The sequence below is a fragment of the Rattus norvegicus genome, chromosome 15, assembly GCF_036323735.1.
Source record: "Rattus norvegicus strain BN/NHsdMcwi chromosome 15, GRCr8, whole genome shotgun sequence".
Lineage (NCBI taxonomy): Eukaryota > Metazoa > Chordata > Mammalia > Rodentia > Muridae > Rattus > Rattus norvegicus.
The window spans coordinates 42,801,648-42,825,255 of NC_086033.1; the positions used below are offsets into that span (position 1 = coordinate 42,801,648).

Consider the following 23,608-nt stretch of genomic DNA (forward strand, 5'->3'; position numbering starts at 1 on the left):
CTCCTTGGCAAGGCCTGCTTTGTCCCCATCAGCTGGATGTCATTTTTCCCTAGCTAAGTTTCCACAGATTTTGTGCCATTGTGTATAAACATCTGGCCTTCCGTGTTGCATGGTGCATATGAACCCACAAATGACCCCTTTTCTGCAAGCCAGCTTCAGGAGAGAAGACTCCTGATTTACTTCTGAATCCAGGGTGTATGGCAGATAGTCCATCAGGAAGGAAATAAGAAGGAAACAAAGGGACAAAGGAAGAAGCCAGAGTCTGTGTCCTTTCCAATAACTTTTATGGTTCTGGAGTTGGCGAAAACAAGCTGAGCTTGCTTCCACAGACCATTAACATTTCCATATCCACGCTCAGCTTGCTAATAAAAGCATGTGCAGGATTCTGAAAGGCCCTATAAGAAAGATTTTATATCCTGGTTTTAGCATCTCTGGCATCTGTGGCATCTAACACCCGAGAAGGCAATTCCTCTGAGGTGTCGTTAGCTTTCTATGTGCCTTCAAAGCCACAGAGACAATGTGCTGGACTCTGCAAAGGATGCTAGTTTCCTTTCCAGCTGCTGCAACACACACACACACACACACACACACACACACACACACACACACACACTTCTTAGCTACCACTGGAATTGTCATTGGCTTTGTGTGCCTTCAAAGGCACCATGAGAGTCACAGCCCAATGCTATTATTGGGGCTGCCCACTTCCTGGTGTGATATCAGAAGAACCCTCCAAAGTCTCTTTGTGTGTACAGTTCATGTGAGTGTGGAGTGATGCAAACATTATTTTTCTGGTGAAATGCCTGGTCTGCAAAGCCAACCCAATTTTTATCTCATAGTTTCCTGGTGAAGAAAGGTCTAGAGGGCAATAATCCAAATAGTAACAGCCCTTATTTTACCCAAACTGATAGAAAGAGAACAGCGCCTGTGGCACCCTCAAATCTAAAATACTATTCATATATATGGTGGCATTTAACATATCAAGAATCTTGTGGTAGGGATCAAGATTCTGTCGATACTTCCATTGAGTCATCCATCAACCAGAGTTCAGGCTGTCAACGTGCCCTAAACAGTAGTTGTCTGTTATGGTGGCATTCAGGCAGTTTCTACTTCAAGCAGCCTCTAAGGCAAAGCATTCCCCTGAACTATGAATGGTAAGGATTCCTTACCTGGGCCTGATGGGCACATGGGTGGGGGTGTCCAAACACTGCCAAATGTTTACCACCCCTGATAATGCCAGCAATGCAGCTCAATCATTGTGATCATAAGAAGTACATCCTGTGTGCCCTGCTCCCACCCACATCCACTGTCATTTTCAAGGGCTGTCAATACTCCCAAGAGATTGATGGGTAGGAGCTTACGAACTCACAGTCTAAGATCCATATCACCACTACATATTACCATATTGCCATGTTATAGATATGCATATTGTACAGTTAGAGGGAGAAAGGGGAAAGGCAGGAAATGGAGCTAGTGTTGGCTGAATGCAACTCCATGCAAGTCGGAGTCAGCCTCATAGATAAGGAGGTCTGGATATGGACTCAACCACTTACATAGAACGCTGGGTCCCTGGTCCTTTGCTTTCTGAGCCTCCCATGGCTAGGACGGAGGACTGAACTTTAAGGCTCTCATTTTGGATGAAGTGTAAACTTAACGCTGCCATTAGAAGCGCCTCTGCCTTTCTGATCGACACCGTCCGAGTCAATGGGACTTAGTTCTGCATCATCTTGGGCTTCCTGACACTGATGTTTTCCTTTCCTCCTCCGGCTCCTGCGTCTTTTTTTTTCTTTTCTCACTTCTAAATTTGTTTTCTCATTTTTTATTAATTCTTTGAGATCATATCATGTATTTGAATCACATTTCCCTTCCTTGCCCCAATTTCTTCCAGACTCGCTCCTAGTCTATTCCTACCCAACACTGTGTCCTCTTTTTTATAGCCCATCTAGTGCAGCTTGTGTGGCTGATCCTTACTTTCCCTCTACCCGGAGCTATCCATTGCCAATAGCTGAGGAGCTCTTGGCAACCCCTTTCCGTGCTGGGATGCTGCGTCTTCACATCCGTGGACTGTGGGGGCAAGACCAGGGAGTGAGCACTGGCTCAATGATGAAGCAAGTAAAAGTATTTTTCAAATCATTTCTTCACCTCATTATTTTATTCATGCAACACTTCGTTCAACTCTCTCACAACCCTAGGAGATGTACATGTATTTAATTCTCATTTTTAAGATCAAGTACATTTTCTGAATCTTTTTTATTACAGGACCTATGTCTACACACATCTCTACCTGTAGGACATGGCACTACATCATTCCCAGGAAAGAGTGCGCGTAAAAACCTGTGATGTCAAGGCGACCTGTGATAGATGGTGTTTTAGCTCAGAGTCGTTGGCAGGAGGAAACCTCAGGCGAGCAATCATCTCCATCGATTGGCCTGTGGGAGTGTCTGTGTTTGTGAGACATTTTCTTTATTGTCAATGTTTGTATGATGGCCCAGGCCACTGTGGGTGGTGACAACCCTAGGCATGTGGGCCTAGGTTATGGAAGAAAGCAGTCTGAAAAGGCCATGAAAACCGAGCCAGTAAGCAGAATTCCTCTACTGTCTCTGTATCTGTTCCTGCCTCTAGGTTCTTGCGTGAGTTCCTGCTCTGATTTCTCTCAGTGATGGGCTGTGATAGAGCAGTACAAGCCAAATAAATCCTTTCCTCCACTAAGCTACTTTTGCTTATGGTGGTTATTATAGCAACACAAATCAAAGCAGAAGAGGGAAGAAGCCAAAGAAAACTTAGGCCAGGTTGTCAGTTAAGAGACAGTGCCTGGAGTGTATGGAGTGCACCCCATGTGAGCATAAGGACTCAACTTTGGAACCCTAGAATCCATATAAAGCCAGATGCAGTACTGCACATCTGTAATCCCAGCACTCCTCCAGCAAAATCTGAGACAGAGACAGGGCAAGTCCAGAAGTTTGAGGGCCAGCTAGCCTAGTAGCCACAACGGTAAACAAGAGACCTCATTTACCATGGAGACAGGAAATCCTCCTGAGAGTCCTGCAGAAAGTCAGTGTAAAGTATAATTAACACAACAGGCTTTGAATGCCACTCACTCTTGCATGCCCGTTGCATAATAAGCATGTACTGAGCTTTTGTTGTATGAATGGCACAAGAAGGAAGAGTCAAGCAACAAAGGCCTTTACTGCAGGTGGAGAGCAGGTGTAGCATGGCAATTCTTTCCCTGTGGGACCTGCTAAACCAAACCTCAAAGGTTCCACCTCAGGAGAACAGGCTAACATGAGTGGTTTGAGTCTGGCAGTCAAATATGGGCTATGCAGTGATGTCATCTGACCTTGAATCTACATATGGCAATGTTTAGTCCTGCTGGAATTTTAAGAAGAAACTGTAAAGGTCTCTGAGAACCATCTGGCAAGAAGGAGCACAGGTCTTCTGTCCTCCTCTCCCCAGGTACACCATGGTCCACAGGCAGGCCCATGGCATGCTATGGCTCAGGAGGGACTCCCCTTCAGAGCCCTGAGCAGGTGGCACATAATCCCATACAAAAAGAAAGAAAAAAAATCCCACATCTGGCCAATACAAAAAACAACCTTCTAAAAATCTCTAAGAAAAATATCCCAAGTTCAGGACTTAAATATCCATATACCATAAACATTTTAAAACTGGTTCATTTCTAGATTTCTTTACCTGTATGTATTCAAAGTCTGGCATTTTAAAATTACTGATCCCTCCTACTTAACTACTACAGACTTTTGAATTTTAATCAAGTAGCTGTAGTAACCTAATTCTTTTTTTATCAATTAAAAAAAAGTGCCTGAATCCCAGTATCAAAAATTCATTGATTGTGTTTGATGTTAAAAAGAAGGTTTCAGGAATTGTGACTACATTTTGGGGTCCCTCTATAGTTACCAGATGATACAGGGAAAATTAGGGTCCCCTGGGGTTTCTTTGTTTCATTAATAAACAAATTTAAGAATAAATTCCAACCGAGGCTTAGGGATTAAAAGAGGAAAGCTCTAAGTCAGGCAGGCTATAAACCCCTATCCCCAAGGAGAAACATGGAGGAGAGAGGAAAAAATGCCATGTCATTTATTAAACTGGCTTAGAGGTCAGACACATGGTGGACAGACACATGGTGGATAAGGGGAGTGATGGTTTGTGTAGGCTTGGCCCAGGGAATGGCACTATTAGAAGGTGTGGCTCTGTAGGAGTAGGTGTGTCACTGTGGACATGGGCTTTAAGACCCTCATCCTAGCTGCCTGGAAGTTAGTATTCTAGCAGCCTTCATATGAAGATGTAGAACTCTCAGCTCCTCCTGTACCATGCCTGCCTGGGTGCTGCCATGTTCCCACCTTGACGATACTGGACTGAACCTCTGAACCTGTAAGACAGCCCCAATTAAATGTTATCATTATAGGAGTTACCTTGCCTTGGTCAAGGTATCTGTTCACAGCAATAAAACCCTAACTAAGACAGTGGGCTTTAGAGAAAGAATAAGGAAGACCAAAATGTTAGCAAAGCCCAAAATGTTAGGGAAAGCATGTTTAGAACAAATACAGAAAGAAGGGAAGGGAAAAAAATCACACTTTTCTGAACAATCTGATTTTCAAATCAGGCAGACTTATGAAGCAGCATAGTTGCAGCCCCATAATCCACTGGCTGCCCTTGGGATGGGAGTCTGGGGAAGGAAAAGTCTTCCATTAAAGGAGTAGTTCTTCCACCCATCTCTTTAGCATGACTTAAGGAGAACTTGCCTTCCTAAGATGGTCCTCAGCTAAGTGACTGACCACAGGGCCAGTCGGTAGGTAATGTTAGGTCTCCAGCCAGGGAAGGCTTTTTCTACTCTAACAAGACCTCTGGAAAGCCCCAATTCCTACACTAACATCTTTTCACTGTACCTGAGACACTATAGTCTGGCCACAACTACGCTTGAGGAACAAAACAGACCATTAAAATGACCACTAAACAAATGACTTCTAAACCATTCATGGTTCAAAATGGAATTACTTAAACAAACAGTCCAGAACTCATTCATTCCTCCATGCCATCTAAACTTTCCCCCCACTGTGCTGGGCCCTGCTAGAGTCTCCCCAGACCTGATCTTGTGCCCTGAGCCCTTGGAGGAATGAATGATATCACTGTTTCAAGGTTTCCATGATGAGAGGACGGACATCTCCCACCATGGTCAGGTTTGCTAACAATCTGTAGAAAGGACACTGATCTCACAGTGGAAGCCATCTCTACACCCACACCAATAATCAAAAGAGGCCTGATCCATGCTCTGTCCCTGCAGGCATCCCAAGACAGTAGTATGCAGGACAGGGAGGCCAGAAAGTCTCCTAGTAATCAAGAAACGCCTCAAAGGAAACTCCAGCCTTCCATGCTCCCTGAAACAATCTGTCACAATTACTGGACTCATCTGGAAAATCCGGAAGGCTAAGCCAGTCCACTGGGTCACTCGTGACTGACACAGAGCAGCAAGTGCTTCAGCACGAAGAGGGAAGAGGTGAACTGCATCAGGGCCTCTTGTTGAAGTGTATGCTTTCCTTTCCTCTCACAATTTATATCTCCATTTAATGACAAAATGAATTATCCTCCAAAATAGCAAATGTTCACTACCTTTCTAAATAATAAAATACATTTTCCCAGCACACAAACTGATCGCTTTACTCTTACACCAGAACTGATGTGAAATTACATGTCATGAATTATTCATGTCACTCAATTTAATTCAATTATTTTTACTGAATTTCATATCTAATCCATAAAAAAAAATGTTTAACTCAACCACCCCCAAAATCACGCCCGCATTCTTGAATAATAGATTTCTTGCAAAATTTCAAGGAAGATAAGTGGCTATCTGGTTGGAAATGGCAAGGCAGATCACAATCACGATGATGAAAATAATTTTAACTATTTAGCCATACCTCCTGTTCTATTTACTGACTGATGTCTCATGGAAGATAGCCTATTTAATATCAAACTAGAATCAGAGCAGCAGGGAGAGCGTCTCAGATCCAATTACAGCACCACAACCATTTAGCTTTTCTGCAGAATTCATACCTAGAGCAGGCCAATGGCCAGAACGTGGCAGCGCCACACCCAGTGCAAAGGGACTTGCTAAAAAAAGACTCTGAATAGCTCAGGAAAAGCCATCTTTCCCTCTCCCTAGACATAAGCCCTTTGCAGCCACACCACCATACGCCCCAGCTTCTCAGCCTTCCTCGTACCACTTTCTCCCTGGAAATGTTGACACTTTATCTGATGGTCTTCCACTTGTCTCCTGATCTGCCTGTCCACCCCAAATCCCACCATCACCTTGGGCCATCTCAATGTCCACAAAGTTCCTCTCCATCTTTGGATCCCCTTTGCTTATACCACTCACAGTGTAGCTACCTCCAAACATGTGCCCCTCTACCAATGCAGCCCCAGAGCCAACAGGCCCTTATGTAATGCTGCCTTACATGGTCATTCCCAACACCCCTGTTCTCTTCAGCATCACGCTTCCACTGTCTCGGCCCTAATCCATTCTCTGGATGCGCTTGCCCTTCCAGCCAGAGCACAGTTTAATCCCTTTCTTTTTCACGGGCCAGGGAACAGCTTGCTTGCTTCCTTGCTCACCTGCCTGTCTGTTTGGGGACAGGGTCTCATGTACTTCAACCTGGCCTCAAACTCCATGTAGCAGAAATGACTCTGAACTTCCAGTCCTCCTGTCTGGACTTCCAAAGTGTGCACCACTGCACCCAGTTTACTGAGTGCTGTGGATGAAACCTAGAGATTGGTGCAGACCTGGCAAGCATTCTACCAACTGAGCCACATGTCCATCCCTAGTCATCTAGCTTTGTCCTTCCTTTATGCCATCAATGTCCAGGGACCTGCTCCCTACCCCGTGGCTCCCACAGACTGGGTTGTTCTGACAGAGCAGGCTGCATGTACTGCTGAGCCCAGGTCTCTTTCCCTTTGGCTTCTGCCTTTTGTCATCTTTCCTTACCAGCTTCAGAAGCTGTCTTGACTCCTAGAGAGACCTGTGTGCTTGATAGATACTTTATTCATTCATTCATTCATTCATTCATATATATATTTGAGTCTTGCCTGCATACCTTGCTTGTTAACAACACCTGCAGCATGCTGGGTAACACCATTCACTCTTTCAGCATTACTATGCTAACATACAGAGTATTCTCTTTAAAATGGTGCCATTCTTGTGATTGTCACAATCCCACCTTTCTGGTAGACTCATATCTGCAGTGGCCAAAGGCACAACTCCAAAGTTAGAGTTGGAACCCAGAGATCCTAAAGTAGTTAAGAATATGGTACAGGGGTAAAATGTCCCCACAGACTTCTATTTTAAAAGTTGGCCCCCAGCTGGTGGTGGTATTTTAAGAGATCATGGAACGTTTAGAAAGTGGGCCTAGGGAAGGGGTATGCTTTGAGATTTATAACCAGCCTTATTTCCAGTCCTGTCTCTGCTTCCTGATCCACAGAGATGGTGGCAAGCAGACCTACAATCTCCCAGCATCATGATGCCACCATACCTTCCCTCCTGTGGTGGATTGTTTCCCCTAAACTAAATCAAAACAAATCTTCACTCTCTCATGCTGCAACCATGTCCACCCCCACCAGATCCCTGGACTGTTCTGAGCATCTGCCTCTTCCTCACCCCAACCTACAGAACACAGCTTGAGGATAGCACAGCCATGGGCTGATGCAATGATAAGTATAGATAGACGCCAGCCTCGTGCAGATCTGTGCTCTATGGAGTCCCTCTCCGGGCTCCAACCAGCCCCCTCTCCACCTCCTCTTTCTCAAACCTTTACATGCCTTAGGATCCCACATCATCATCTCACTCCTACCTCACAGAGAAAGCTAGGAACCGCCCACCATTGCCAGCAGCATCCATGCCAAGAGCCTCATGGCACCCATACTCTCTCAGTGGCATTTTTAAGTTACTAGCTTTCACTGAGTTCTAAAATCCTGAGCAAGACAAGCGCAAACAAAAGCTTCCCCCTTGCATGTGTGGTGTGTATTAGTCCACGTTTCCAAGCTATCAGCCTCTCCCAATTAGTAGAGCAAGCACTCACCTCAACCATGAGAACCCCACAGCATACTTAGTTGGCTCAGGTAATTGTGCTCTTCAGTAGAGGAATTAATTCTATCATGGCCAAACACAGACAAGAGAATCTGCAAGAATCAATTTCCAACCAATCTCTCAGTTGTCCAGTCTCCTAACAGTGTCTCCCACTGGCCAACACACTAGAGTCAGAGAGCCAGAAAGCCCTTTGGAGTATACGCAGCCCATCCAAGCACAGGGCAGGTCTAGAAAATCAAATGGAGAATAACATTCAGAAGAATTGATTGAGTACAACCAAAACTGATCCTTGGCAATGTTGGGGGCTCTAGAGGACTTGGAAACACCGGATCTGTAGTCTGTGGCCCACTTCCATTCTTTTTTTTTTTTTTAAGATTTATTTATTTATTGTAGAAGTACATTGTAGCTGTCTTTGGACACACCAGAAGAGGGCATCCGATCCCATTACAGATGGTTGTGAGCCACCATGTGGTTGCTGGGATTTGAACTCAGGACCTCTGGGAGAGCAGACAGTGCTCTTAACCGCTCTCTCCAGCCCCGGCCCACTTCCATTCTTAAAACGGCACTGCCCTGCTCCTCTTCTGGCCTAGGGTAATAAAACTGACACTAACTGCTGCAGCCTCTGCCCACCCCCATTTGTTTCTCTTGACCCTGACCATACTTTTGTAGGTAGTGTCTTTGCTAAACTGCAGTCATTCACCCTGAGTACACTTCTCCTCGGATCTCAGCCTGCCCCGGGAGCTTCGAGTACTGTAGAAACAACCCCAAACTTCACTGTTCCTAGTATTCTACCCAAGTTATAATTCTGGAACATATCCCTCCAGCCATATTGCCTCTTCTGCAGAAAGGCTCACCTTCACTGACCATCTGGAACTTTCTAAGAATTGAGCACCCGACACGTTTTTTATCTGGCACAACATCTCGGAACAGTTTTCTCTCCAAGATGAGAGTTGAGTGTGAATCATTTTTGGGACCCACATGCTGATCGGAAAATCAAATACACACAACAGTGCCTTACCCTAATTGCTTCTCCATTTAAGTGCACCCCACACTTGAGTCATTCAACCCACACCACCAGCAGAAAATGTGTAACCAGTCCTCTGCCACTTCCTCCAGATGCTATGGAATGTGACCAACAAAAGCACAAATGACATGCCCTGCTGTGTCCTGTCACCTTGTTCAACAGGACTCTTTTCTTTCCACAAAGGCCTGTTCATATTTTATTATAAAGATCTGCATTTTGTGGACAAATTATATATCACTATTAGAATATGCCAGAAATAATGCCCCAGATAATGGGTCTCCATGGAGCTAATAGATTCAGCTCTCCAAGTGATCTTATGCAGATATAACTCTGCACTGTAAGGAGGCAGAATTGTAGTCTATATAGATGTCCAAAAGGCTAAAATGTGACCCCTGATCCCAAGTGTTCACAAGAGGTTTGCAAAGTCCTGGGAACAGAGGTATTTTCTCTGGGGCAGCGGTTCTCAACCTTTCTAATGCTATGACCCATTAATACAGTTCCTAATGTTGTGGTGACCTTCAGCCATAACATTATTTTCATTGCTACTTCATAACTGTAATTTTACTACTGTTATGGATAATAATGTGAATATCTGTGTTTTCCAATGGTCTTAGGCAACCCCTGTGAAAGGGTTGTTTGACCAAAAAGGGGTCACAACATATAGGTTGAGAAACACTGTTCTGGAGTCTCCAAAAACTGCTTTAAGTGTGGCTATAAATTATAGAGATCAGGTCAAACATTGCAAATTAAGGACTGTGTCAAAGATGATGTATAGGGGTACAGGGAAGCAGTGGAAAACAAGGGCATCCAGAGGGCTGTGGCTTGGTTATGGAAAATCTCAGAGACTATGCTGAAGCATTTGAACATTGTTATAATGTCATGGGACCTCACAGAAATCCCTTGAGTGAAGACATGGCTAGACCCACAGTATTCCCAATCACAGTGGGCCTAAGGAAGGCCATGGAATTAGACCATACCATACAGAATTGGTTGCACCCAGAAGGGTTGCTTTTCAAATACATGAAATGAAGCCCTATGTGGGAATTAGTCTTTGTGCAGAACAACTCTAGAAGTAAAAGAAAAGGGATGGGTTGGGGGTTGAACAGGAAAGTTAAGAGAAGGGAAGACCACAGAATCACAGCTCAAGAAAACCACTTGCTGGAGATGGTGCAGGCCATACACCAGTGAGAGGCATCTCCACTGTGAGGGTTAAGAAATGCACTTGACACAGACACTGCAGAAGGGATGGAAGGACCAGAGGAGTGACTTTGCTGGTAAGAATATGGAAGTCACGCTCCATCAGAAGACTGTGAAAAAGCGTACGGCGCATTTCCAGAGCATCTTCCCGAGGTATTCAATACACACGCTGGTAAGAAACAGGCTTGTATGAATGGCTCCTCTAAACAAATGCTAAACCTTTTTTCAGCAGTGAGACTAACATGGTTGACTCTCTTTTGGTGCCAGACACCTTCCCCATGGGAATCTCAACATCCAGTAAGCTAGGAGAGGCTTCAGAAAAGCCCCAGGCCCACAGAGTCTGCAGTCTGAAAAAATCATCTAGAGATAATTAAAAATGATATAAACCAGGGGTGAAAACCTGTCTACTATAATCCTGGGTATATATGTGCATGCCTGTGTGTGTGTGTGTAAAGGTGGGCACACACACACTACAGTGTGCATGTATGTTGAGGTCAGAGACTGCCTTGGGTGTCAGTCCTCACCTGGTTATTGAAAGATTCTTTTCATTGTTCCATTATATATGCAAGTCAGTTGACATGAGCTTCCAGGCATCCCCAGGTCTCTATCTCTCATATTTCCATAGGAGTCCTGGAATTAGAGAAGACTAAACTATGCTCTGGGAGTTTGTGTCAGTTCTGGAGATTCAAACTCAGGTCCTTAGACTTGTGTAGCATGTGATTTTACCCATTTCTCTAGGCCCTGTGTCTTACAATCAGAAGAAAATTTTCATTAGAATAGACTAAGTCTTTCTTGTTTCAAACTCATCCTCAAACAACATATTAATGAACTAACGTAGAGAGATAAGGGACAAGAGCGTGAGCCTCAGTCAAGATAGAATGATACCACTGGCCAGGAGCTCAGATATGTCTCTGGAATGTGTGAGTATATGTGTGATGTAGTCAGACTCCGCTTACTGCCTGAGAGCCCTAGAATGAAAAATACAGGCTTCTGAGAAGGAGAAACAGTTGCTCCACTAAGGGTGAGTACGTTCCCCTAGCTCAAATGTCCTAGTTAGGTTTCTATGGCTGTGATGAAACACCATGACCAAAATCTAGTTGGGGAGGAAAGAGTTTATTTGGCCTTCACTTCCACAAAGTAATCCATCATTGGAGGAAGTCAGGACAAAAGCAGTGCTGGAACTCAGAGGCAGGAGCTGATGCAGAGGCCATGGTGGGGTGCTGCTAACTGACTTGCTTCCCATGGCTTGCTCAAGCTGTTTTCTTAGAGAACCCAGGACCACCAACCCAGGGATGCACCACCTTCAATGGGCTGGGCCCTTCCACATTAAACACTAATTAAGAATATACCCTACAGCCAGATCTCATGGGAGTGTTTTCTCAATTGGGGTTCTTTCCTCTCAGATGACTCTAGCTTGTGTCAAGTTGACATAAAACTAGCCAGCACAGCTAACTCTGTAGATGTCAAAGCTGAGACTTGATTTGAGCGCACTGACTTTTTACTTGCTCCTGGCACGAAACCCCAAGCTAGCAAAGACTACATTGGCAATGGTTTTGGACTGCAGGGTATAATGCCTGAACACATCCCTGGTAGTTCCACTGTCCAAAAGACGGAGTGAATGACTTCACCTCTTCACCTCTTCACTAAAATTCCTCATCAGACAAACAGAATTACCAAACTGCTCTTTCAGAGGCCAATAAGGTAGTTTCAGATGCATATGTCTGGATGTCAACCATGTGCCTCAAGACACAAAGAAAGCATGGATGTTCTTAGCAAGCCAATGCTGCAAATACTATTTAAGTCAATTTGAAATCAAGCACCAGGAAGGAAAGCGTTAACACTGCCTTTGCCTGTGATAGCTAAGGCTTCCTCTGCCTCTGCCAAAGTACTTACTTTAAAGGCAGTCGCTACATTCACTTCATCTCCTGGCCTTAATTTAGGTTCTGCTATGCTCGACAATTTCAATGCCAAGAGGACGAGACTGAGTGAGGAAGGGACATACTGGTCTGAACCTGGAGAGCTGATCTAATTGAAGTGAAAAAAAAATTAAAACCGTCCTCCATCTGCTCAGCACACCTGCTGATGGAGCGCAACCACAGGTAGGGAGGAAATCCATCAGAGAGCAGTTATAAATAGACTTTTATTTCATCTGCTAAGAGCTTGGCAGCCAAGGTGGGAGGGCTGCCTACGCGCTGGCAGCCAGGAGAAAGCACTGTGCTGCTTTTAAGCTTCGGTGGGAGGATCGGAGCGAAAGGGAACTAAAAAACAATGAAATCTAAAGTGGGATGAAATAAAATGAGGCGAAACTCCCCAAAGCTGATGTGGCCACCAACCAGCGTGCAGTTTAAGACTGTCAGACTGTGGTGAAAGATGGGGAGACCTGACGACAGGTTATGCCCCCTCGTAGGAATCGCGTGGAGACAGACAGGCTCACCCGTCATTTCTACAACAAAATTGGCAAACAGCGACCCCCTTTTGGTTATTTATAAGATGGAAAGGGAAAAAAGAGCGTGGCTCTGGGTCTGCCCTGCCACTAGCTGACAAACTAGATAGCATTTGATGGCTGGGGCTGATGTGTCCATGAAGGAGAAATGGGCATGTCAGTGGACCATCATGGCAGAGGCATTTGGGTTCCTCGTCCCCGATGAGAAACAGTCATTTTTCACATCCTGCTGCCTCTAGAATGGGCCTCACAGCCAGGTCAGCAAACAGCAGTTAAATTGGGGGGGATCAGTTTCAAGGGAGCACATGAAAGAGTCTGCTGGACACAATGGCTGCCCAAGGTGGACCTAATGTAGTATTTGGATCCAGAAACTCAAGGGCAAAATGTCAGCAGTTCTATTTCTAAATAAGGCCCTGGAGAAAGAGGTGAGGGAGAATGGGGGTGGTTATATTTATCTCACTTACAGAAGTATAGGTTCTCAGAAACCTCCCTCATCCCCAAGAACATTAAGGGTATCATCAAGAAGATAATGACCCACTATTCTGTCCCCACCAAGGACAACAAGAGAAATGGGAATGGCTGTGTCAAGGGAGAACCGAGTTAAATGAAAGAGCTTCCTGGCAGCAAAGGTTATTAAACACCAGGAAGGGAAAGCAGTGGAGACTAGGGGTGCTCCCTGGAGGTCTTTTCAAAAAGCAGAATAGCTTCCCAACTACCTGAGGTCACTTAGGTGCTGCCTGCCAGCTCCTGTGCCCTTGATCTGGGAGCTAGCTCGCCACCTGGTCCAGGTCCAGCCGAGGGACAGCTACTGCCCTTCTTTTGTAATGAGCTCTCAGAAGGAGAATAAGAACTAAGAAAATGGCAAGAGCACTCGTGGAACTAAAACTTGCTTTTCCTTATTTAAATAGTACATTGGGATTTTGTTTTCTTTCTTTTTCTACTCCTCCTCTTCTTCCTCCTCCTCCTTTATATATTTCCAGAAACGACGAAACTGCATCCTCACAGATCTGTTTTTCTAAAGCATTAACAGGAACACGGGTGGGAGATGGTGTGTGTGTGTGTTCTGAGCTCACGGCGCGGTCAGGCTCTGCGGTGCACTTGGAGGTGACTCTTAGGAAGCTGTGGCTCCAGCTGCAGGGTCACATGACTAGCCACAAGAGACCAACCCAAGAACCTCTTTACTATACAAGTCTAAACGTTTTAAAAAACATTTTGTTTTTAATTATGTGTACTTGTGTGTGTTATGTATGTTGTATACAGGAGTGCAAGTGCTCGTGAAGGCCAGAGAATGCATAAGGCCCCATGAAGGTAAAGGTATGAGCGATATGGGTGCTGGGAATAGAACTCAGGTCTTCCAGAAAGGCAGAGTGTGTGTGTGTGTGTGTGTGTGTGTGTGTGTGTGTGTGTGTGTGTATAAGAGAGAGATGAAACATTGAGTACAGAACTATAAAAATAAGGTATACAAACATATATATACATAAAAATAGAGAGATAGATTTACACACATACAGATATATTCAAAGTCCATGTCATCTGAACTCTATGAGTCTCTATTATTCCTTTATTTAAAGAAAGGGACAAGCTAGGGAATGTACAGACCCATGACTCAGGCCCTTCTTCCTCTGCTGTCACAACAATGGCTGCATACCAGGCTGTGTCTACTTGTCTGTCCTCCACTCCACTCAGGGCTCAGTTGGGTTGGGCTATGTATGCTGTCTCATCATTTCACCTAAGCCCAAGGGACAAGTATATGATGAGGATAAATCTGTGACTTACTGACTGGATGAATGGATGGATGATCTAGGATTTACCAAAGGATACATGTTCCCTACTAAAGGGGGCACGTGAAGAAGAGGAGGGGAGGAGGAGGAGGAAGAGGAGGAGTGGACAAGAAGACAAGGAAGAGAAGAAGAGTGGAGGAAAGCGGTAGAAGCTGAAACAGCAGAAGCAGCAACAGCATCTTGGGTTAGGGAGATTGCTCAGTTGGGACAGAGTACTCACCTTGTATCTTACTTAGGGTCTTACTGCTGTGAACAAACACCATGACCAAGGCAACTCTTATAAAAGTCAACATTGAATTGGGGCTGGCTTAGTTTCAGAGGTTCTATCCATTATCATCATGACAGGAAGCATGGCAGCGTGCTGGCAGACATGGTGCTGGAGAAGGAGCTGAGAGTCTATATCTTGAGCCACAGGCACCCAGGAGACTAGACTTCCACACTGGGCAGACTTTGAACACTAGGAGACCTCAAAGCTCAGTCCCACAATGACTGACTTCCTCCAACAAAGGCTACACCTACTCCAGCAAGGCTACACCTACTGATAGTGCCGAGGGCCAAGCATTCAAACACATGAGTCTGTGGGAGCCAAACCTATTCAAACCATCACACCTTGTCAGCATAAAGACCTAAGTTTGATCTACAACCGCTTAAATGACAGCAAAAAAGACAGGTATGGCGGTGGGCATTTATACTCCTGTGTGCTGAGAAGACAGGGACCTATGGGGTTTTTGGGCTCACTGGTCAGCCAGACTAGCTACTTGGTGAGTTCCAGGCCAGTAAAAGACTGTCTTAAAAACAACCCAAAGCCTGAGGAAAAGACACCTAAGGTGGTCCTTTGGCCTCCGTACACACATGCACAAAGTCACATGTGCACCTACAAATACACACACACACAAACACACACACACACACACACACACACACAGAGGAGCACCTGCATGCACACAGCACATTACTCTTCTACTGAGCCCCTTACAGAGTGAACAAGCATTAAAAAGATACCAAGATCAATGGAGTTAGAGGCAGAAGGCTGGGTCTGTGGCACTGACCTTGCCACTGAAGACACCAGGCACTATACTTCTCTGAGCTGCAATTTTCTTAGGGGCTGGGTTGGAGGGGTGGGTGGGTGGGTGGGTTGGTGGTGGTGGCAGTGGTGGTGGTGGTTTGTACCTGTCTACCTGTCTCCTATCTGTAGCTTAGATAACATGAAAAAGGCCGAGAAGAGATGTACAAAGATGCTAACTTGGAAGAAGAATTCAGCAAGTACAGAAAAAAGAAGACCCTTCCCAGTTCCCGCCTTTCTGTCTGCAGCTCACTCACAGAATTGAGTAGGGATCAAGTTCAAGACGGCCAGTGGCCAGCTAGCACCAAGGAAGAGACCCAGGCCCTTGGGGAGGGCAATCCTGCCAGATCCAGCCTGGGAGGCGGGCCCAGCAAGCTCGGTTTGGCAAGCCCTGACTCCCACTGTTATTAATTCCCAGTGAGAACTTTATTGATGACTGGAGCTAACAGTCTTGTCTCCAGGATCCCTGGTGAATGGTAAAGAAACTGTCCGTTCTCCCAAAGTTTTTTAAAAGGTTCATAAACAGATTTCTGTAGTAATCAGCAAGTGCACAGAAGGCAGCACCCAAAGCAACACATCCACCGCACCGCCCCTTCTCGTCTGTAGTTGTGTCCTTTGTTTTGCAAAGTGATTTGGGAGATTAAGAGGGTTTTGTTTGGGTGGGAGGGTGGCACCCTGGGTGAGTAAGTGCTACTTGATTGCACAACAAAAGACACTCTGGAGCTTCAGCCACAACTCGGGGCCCCCCTGGCCCCAACAGTTTGCTCTCCTCAATTAATTTATTTTGTTAGAAGAACTAAGAGAGGAAGGAAAAAATCACTGGCTGCACAGAGAACATTCACTACGCAGAAACGGCTGCGAACAAATCAAAAGACCATTTCTTCTAAGGGCAGTGAACTGTTTGGGGAGTTGCAGGTGGGCTCCAGTGTGTTCTGACAGTCTCAGCTAACAAAACCTCACAGGAGACCTGGGCTCAGTGATGGGCTCCAGGAAAGCAGGAATCTACCCAAGATGTCAATAAATTGAGTCGATATGGAAAATTCAAAAAATTTTCTCCCTGCTATTAAGGGGATACAAACCTGGTACGTTGGAAGCAATGAGAGTTAGTTAGTCCCTTTTACATTCTCTACCACATCCAAGAACATGGACTATGAATATGTATTATGAGGAAAATTGCCTCTGAAAACAAAAAGATGAAACCATTTTGATATTTTAAACATATGTCATACTCTACTTCAAAAGTCACCACAAAGAGTGTATATGGTTCAGGCCTATAATCCTCAACTTGGTCATTAATGGCAAGAGGATCAGGAGTTCAAGACCGACCTGGTTCAGGGCTATCCTGAGCTACACGAAACTATGTCTAAAAAAAAAAAAATGCTACCACCAAGAAAAGTGAAAAAGAAAACAAAGATTAAGAGAATGCATTGTCAATTCAAATAACGAAGGACTAGTTTTAAAGCATGCTACAGATTTATCAGGACAGAGCAGCCAAGAGAAAAATTATGCAAAGGCTTTGTAATAGATAGGAAAGGAAATGTAAATTACTGACATAGAAAGCAAACCCACACACAGACCAAAGTAAGAGCAAACTCTACTCTGGCCTCTGGATTGGCCACAGGTTATCAGACAGTAGTAGGTGTGGGTGAAGATGCAGTGAATGTTCCAGCCGTGGCACACAAGTGGTATTGGGGCCACTGGTAAGCTGGTCTTAGGAAAGCTGCCATAGGCAGCAGTGAGGCCCCCAGTCCAGGCCTTGCCCAAGATGGCCCTCATATGTGCAGGCATCACGTCAGGGAGAAGTGTGACAGCATCCTTAGCACTAGGCAAAGACCTAAATATCCAGCCATCAAAAAGAGACCAACTATAATGGACCTATGCTGGCAACACAGGTACATCTCTAAAACATCTGACCAGCTCAAAAGTAGGAGCTCAAAACCATGTTAAAGCCAGTATAAGGATATAACAGAAAAGTGACATTGTTTACGGCTGTATGTGCAGCAAACACTATAAATATCTACGAGAAGGCTGGCCAACTTCAAGACTTCAGTTTACCTCTCAAATTGTTTTACTTCCTAAAAAAATTAAAATACCTGAAGCAAATAAATACAGCCATGTGTTCATCTGGGATAACGGGTAACTGGGTATTCATTCTGTCTTATTCTCTGTTTGAAAGTTGTCCGAGTTAAAAATGTTTTAAGCATTTTTAAAAAATACTCATATAACCATAGCGTACTGGCAGGCGAGGCTGACAAGCACAGGCATTAGGCACGTCATCTTTATCCATCATCTGGATGTGCTCAGCTACACTAGATAACAATCATTCCTGCCTGTGTTAGGCCTATCAGCTACAAAGCTTCCAGGCACGTCACTGAATTTAGTATTCTTGCCAGGCCTTGGATACAGGTATTAAGACAGGAAACATCAGACATTAGAACTTGAGGATTTTTCTCAAGATCACTCAGGTAGTAATGGATCCACTGCTGATATCCTGTATGGGCACTGCCAGGGACAGATGCCCAGAGAGATCTGAAGACCAATGGCCTCAGAGATACGTACATCATCTGTAACATCTGGTTCTACATGTGAAAGCAGAGCTGACTTAGCAAACAAAGTTCTCTGTCAGTGAAGCTCTTACAGCATCCAGTCTGATGCCCCTCATCCGACCTGCCTTTCTAATACACTGGCTGCCTCTAACCATAAGCCATTAGTAAACATCATTGCAGATCTCACTATGTGTTAATGAGGAGGGTAACAGAAGACCTGTCCAGGTAGGATTTCCCAAAGACTGAGGAGGTAGCTGAGTGGATGGCACTTGCCATATGTTAGCATTCTATCTAAGCTCAGCCCCACAGTTACCTGGCAATAGGCAGGTATGCCTGACACTATAAAAGGGGCTGCTTACCACCCCTCTCCTCTCTTGCTCTCTTGCCCTCTTGCTCCTCTCTTGCTCTTGCCTTTCTACCCCACTCTCTCCCCATTCCCTTCCCCTTAAAAAGCAGGTGGGTGTGCCGACACTGACTTTAGGTCTCAACCCCACGTGTACACACATGTGCACGCACATCCATTCACATATGCACCACCACACTTGAATGCATACCAAACACACACACACACACACACACACACACACACACACACACACACACTCACTCACTGGTTAAGATAACTATAAGAAATTCCAAAGTTATTAAAGTAGAAACTGTTATTTTATCTTTTGATATCTTTTATTTGTTGTGCTAGTGACTGTAGGCACACATTAATCAGAGGGAAGTGAGAAGAGTCGAATCAGTTCCTGTTTTGAGGGTTTATGTCACTATACATTCTGACCAAACACAAATTGCACTGATGAAGGAGAGACAGCACAGTGGTCAGGAGCACTTTTGTTCTTACAGAGAACCTGGCGTCAGTTCCAGGAATCTATAGGGTGGCTCACAGTCTGTAATTCTAGCTCCAAGAGAGACAATGCCTTCTTCTGATTTCCATAGGAACTAGATACACACATGGTGCACATACATACATACAGTACAAATACTCATACAAATAAAAAAAGTTAGTGTCAACAACAACAAAAATATTGCACTTAACATGAGCTGAATTTAAGGACTTTGCCACCCAGGCCCTGTCCAGGTTATTACATCAAGTTCAAAAGCAAGTACAAAAATAACAGTATCACCTCTGGGAGGCCATGCCTCACCGCAGGCCCCTCCCTCCTGGGTTGTCCATGAAAATTGATGAGGATTACAGCCTCCTCCCCTACCTCACAGGGTAAGGGGTGTCCACTCCCTACATGGCTTATGTCAAACACTTGAAGAATATGCTGAAGTTCACAAGGAGGTGCCCAAAAGATCTAGGATAGAATCAAAATCTCTAGTCTTACCAAAAACCAAAAAAAAAAAAAAAAATTCACTTAAACTAGAGATCGTTAATTAAGGAAAGTGAATGTAGCCTGGTAAGATGACCAGCAGGTAAGGGCACTTGTTACCATGAGCTGAGCTGAGTTCCATACACATAACCCACATAGTGGGAGGAGAAAACTACTCCCACAAGTTGTCCTCTAACGGTACCACATACAAACACACACATACAAATTAAAAAATGTCAATGACCAAGTGACTTGGTGTTGAGGCTATCTAACACATTAAAAAGCAGCAGCATAGAAATACAGTTAAATATTATAAACACACAAGAAACAAATGGGAAAGATAGAATATCTCATCAAACAGAGTTAAGCGAAGGACAGAAACAAGTTCAAACTCAATGGATAGGTTCAATGGCAAGCCAATAAATGTGTGAACCTGAAGATCCAAACAAGAGAAAAAGAGAGAAAAAGAACCAAACTATTGGGTAGCGGCCTGTGGAGATATCTCAGTGGTTAGGAGTCACACTGCTTTGCAAAACACCTGAGTTCAGTTCCCAGCATCCATATTGAGTGGCTTACAATTACCTGTAACTCTGGGTGGGGTGGTGGGGGATGTCGATTCTATTGGCCTCTGTAAGCACCTGCACTCATGGAAACAAACAGAAACACACACACACACACACACACACACACACACACACACACAATTAAACAAATATCAGGTAGGAATAAAACAAAAACTCTGACATTCATATCCTAGAAGTACTTGAAGAAATAATGGTTGAAAAATCCCCAAATTCAGAAAAAGATGCAACCTGCACATTCAAGAAGATGAATGGACCTAGAACAGAATGAACCCAGACAAATGTAGAATAAGACACATCTTAAACTCCTTGAAAAATAAAGACAAGATAGGGGTTTTGAAAGTACAAGACCCAAACAGAGCAGATCCCCATAAGTACCTACAAAGTGTAAAGGGACACAAGAGGGATGAAAGAAACTGCCAGCCCAGAATTCTATACCCAGCAAAGATATCCTCCAGGAGGGGCTGAAGAAATAGCTATACAAGCATGAAGGCCTCCATTTGGACCCCAAGCATCCATATAAAAGGCTTGACAGTGACATATCTGTAACCCAGATCTAGGGGAGAGAGGAGCCAAAACAGATGATTCCCTAGAGCTCTCTGGCCAGTCAACCTTATCATTCTGTGAGCATAAGAGCCTCTGTCTCAAAATATAAGGTGATGAGCAACTGAAGAAGACACCCAATGTCAACCTCTGGTCTCTACATACAAACATGTACATACAAACCCACAGTCATATAAACACACACTCATACAAACATGAACATTTGCTATACACATACAGAGAGAGAGAGAGAGAGAGAGAGAAAGAGAGAGAGAGAGGATGACCTTCAAAGGTAAAAAGGAATCCTGACATTACCAATGCCAGACTGAAGAACAACAAGAAAGCTGCTGCCAACAGACCCACACCAAAGCACTAGCTCCAAAAAGTTCTCCAAATAGAAGTGGATACTTAAGCCGTCACTTGGTATGACAAATGAACTTTGACCAGGATAGTCTGGACAATCTAAGTACTATTTTACCAGGTTGGTGCCCTGATGAACATTCCTAAGAAACACAACACTACAAAATCATTTAGGAATGTATCCCCACACAAAGTCAGACAGGCTTCGTGAGTCTCAGTCAAGACCTTCTATCAGACCACTGACTACGCTAGGACACGAGTTCAAGGTACATCATTTCTGCCTTTGGTGTTCCAAACCTCATAACTTTCTAATGCCATAAAACTACCTATGAATCCAGCAATACTGCTCCAAGAGATAATACTAAAAAAAAACCTGAAAATAGGGTCTCAAAGACACATTTGCACATCTATGTCTATACAGACCCATTCACGACAGATAAAAGATGGAGAACATTCATCAAGAGGTAAATAGAAGGTAGGCCCAATGAAATACCATTCAGTCCTCAAAAGGCAAGAACTACTGGCACCTGCTACCTTACAGCACATGAGACAGTCGCAGAATAAAGAACACTATGATTCTACTTACACAAGGGAGTAAAGAAGATGGGCTGGCGACAGCAGGTGGCAGAACAACACAGGGAACACAAAGTCCCTATTAGCAAGTACAGAGTTCTAGTTTTGCAAGATGAAAAACTTGGCCTCGGGAACACCTAGATGTCAATGTACTTAGCACAGAAATGAAGTGATAAATTATATGTATTGCATATTTTTATCATTATCAAAAACTCTAGGTTCAAACAGTAAACCAATATGTCCCCCTTACCCAGTTACACCATGTACTAGATACTATGCTAAGTGGCCTGTGTTAGTCCCTGGTTCTTCTTCCCACGGCCTTTGTAGGAGATATCATGAGCCCTGTTCACAGATAGAAAACTGGGTGTTCAGAACTTGACAAGAACCCCATGCCTAAAGGACAGAGTCAAAATCTCCAGCCGGGCAGTTGAAGTGCTGCAGCACACTCTCTCTCTGTGTATGTGATGAAAAGGACTATTTGCTTCAAAGGAAGACTTCTCTGTGCATGATGGAGTGGACCACACTTGGTTCTGGAGAGCAACTTGATCTTTTCAGATGGAAGACAGTAGCTTGGGGCAAACAAAAGAAAGAGAGACATGAATGGTGTTGATACGTAAAAGGGACAGTAGGGCTACAGAGGGCCTGAGCCTCCCATGGGTCAGGATGCATCATTGGAGAGACCTGACTGTACAGGACCAGCCTCTGGGCTGTGGGACTCTTGAAGCAGGAAGAATGCAGTGCATTGGGTGGCCAGATGGAAGGATCCATGTAGCTTTTATTTTAATAGTCACAATGGTGGCCTTGGGAGAGTCAAATGTAATCAGGATGAATGTGGAGATAAATTCCAACCCCTTCTAAACTCATAACCAGCAACACATGATCAAGATGAAAAACAAGCAATTTGACTTTGTCTTTTTCAAGCAGGAGGTACAAAATGAGGTAAGAACCAGACTCCTCCCTGCCTTTCCCTTGGCTGGGATGTCCTAAGTGGCTGCGAATACTCATCCCAGTGCTGTCTCTGCTGATGGGAGTAGGAGGAGGCTCTTCCCTACTCTTCAGTTATGTGCGACTCCACCCCCAACAGCCCACAAGAGGAATCAATCATGTGTCATTTTCCTGGCCAAAGCAGGCCTGTCGGATGTTGAGTGTTACACCTGTAGCTGATCTTCTGCCTCTCATAATTCCATTGGCCACAGCATGGAGCCTCCTTGCTCATACCTAACGCATGTGATAGCTAACTCCTCTTCAGAGCCTACACTTCCACTTCACTTATGTTGGAGAACAGCCCTGTGGAATAATGTCACTGAGTTCCATGCAGGGGAGGGAACAAGCCACTCCTACTGCTGCATAAAGCAGAGGGGAAGCAAATCTTAGCCAGGCCAGATTGGCTCTTGGTCCTTATCTATTGACAACGGAAAACAAAGCAAACAGAAGAAGATTGTTATACACATCCACTGTTTGTTCTATGTCAAAGCTGCATCTTTAAGAGAGCTCGATGAACCTGTTGTAACACAGGTAAATTCTAATATGTGAGCAATGGGCCGGACCCTCCCATCTAATTCCTTGCAGTGTTCACCCTACACATACATGGATGACCCAAAGCACTAAAATACTTTGGCCATTGAAATGTGTTATCCAAAACAGTGCTGAAAGCCATACTTCCAAAGCTGGGCAGACCAGAGCAAACCTCCATTATTATTATTTTTTAGAACGGTGTTCTAGAATAGATACATTACACAATAAAAGTGAACACCCTTCAATCTATTGAAATAAATCCCATAAAAGCACTGCTCTTTTCTGTCCATACCTTTGGAACTTGATTTTAAATTTATTCTCTCTCCCATTCGCCGATATGACTTCCTTCCCAGTTCCCCAGAATAACTCCATGGGTAAAATATTAGCATACAGAAGTGGGTGCTCAGCAAACATTTGTTGAATAAATGAATAAATGAGTGAATAATTATAAAATACAGGATGTAACACCTCTGAGAGGTTTGCATTTGATTACAGAACAACGTGCTTAGATGTTTAGGTGTCTGAACTGAAATGGAACCTAAGAACAGTCACAGGGAGACAGTAAAATATT

General features: G+C 44.4%; 1 protein-coding gene across 5 annotated transcripts in view; it reads right to left on the bottom strand.

The window, feature by feature from the left end:
• The window catches only part of Msra (methionine sulfoxide reductase A), a 338,461-nt gene that overhangs the window by 286,830 nt on the left and 28,023 nt on the right, over nucleotides 1-23,608 (bottom strand). The window lies entirely within an intron of this gene.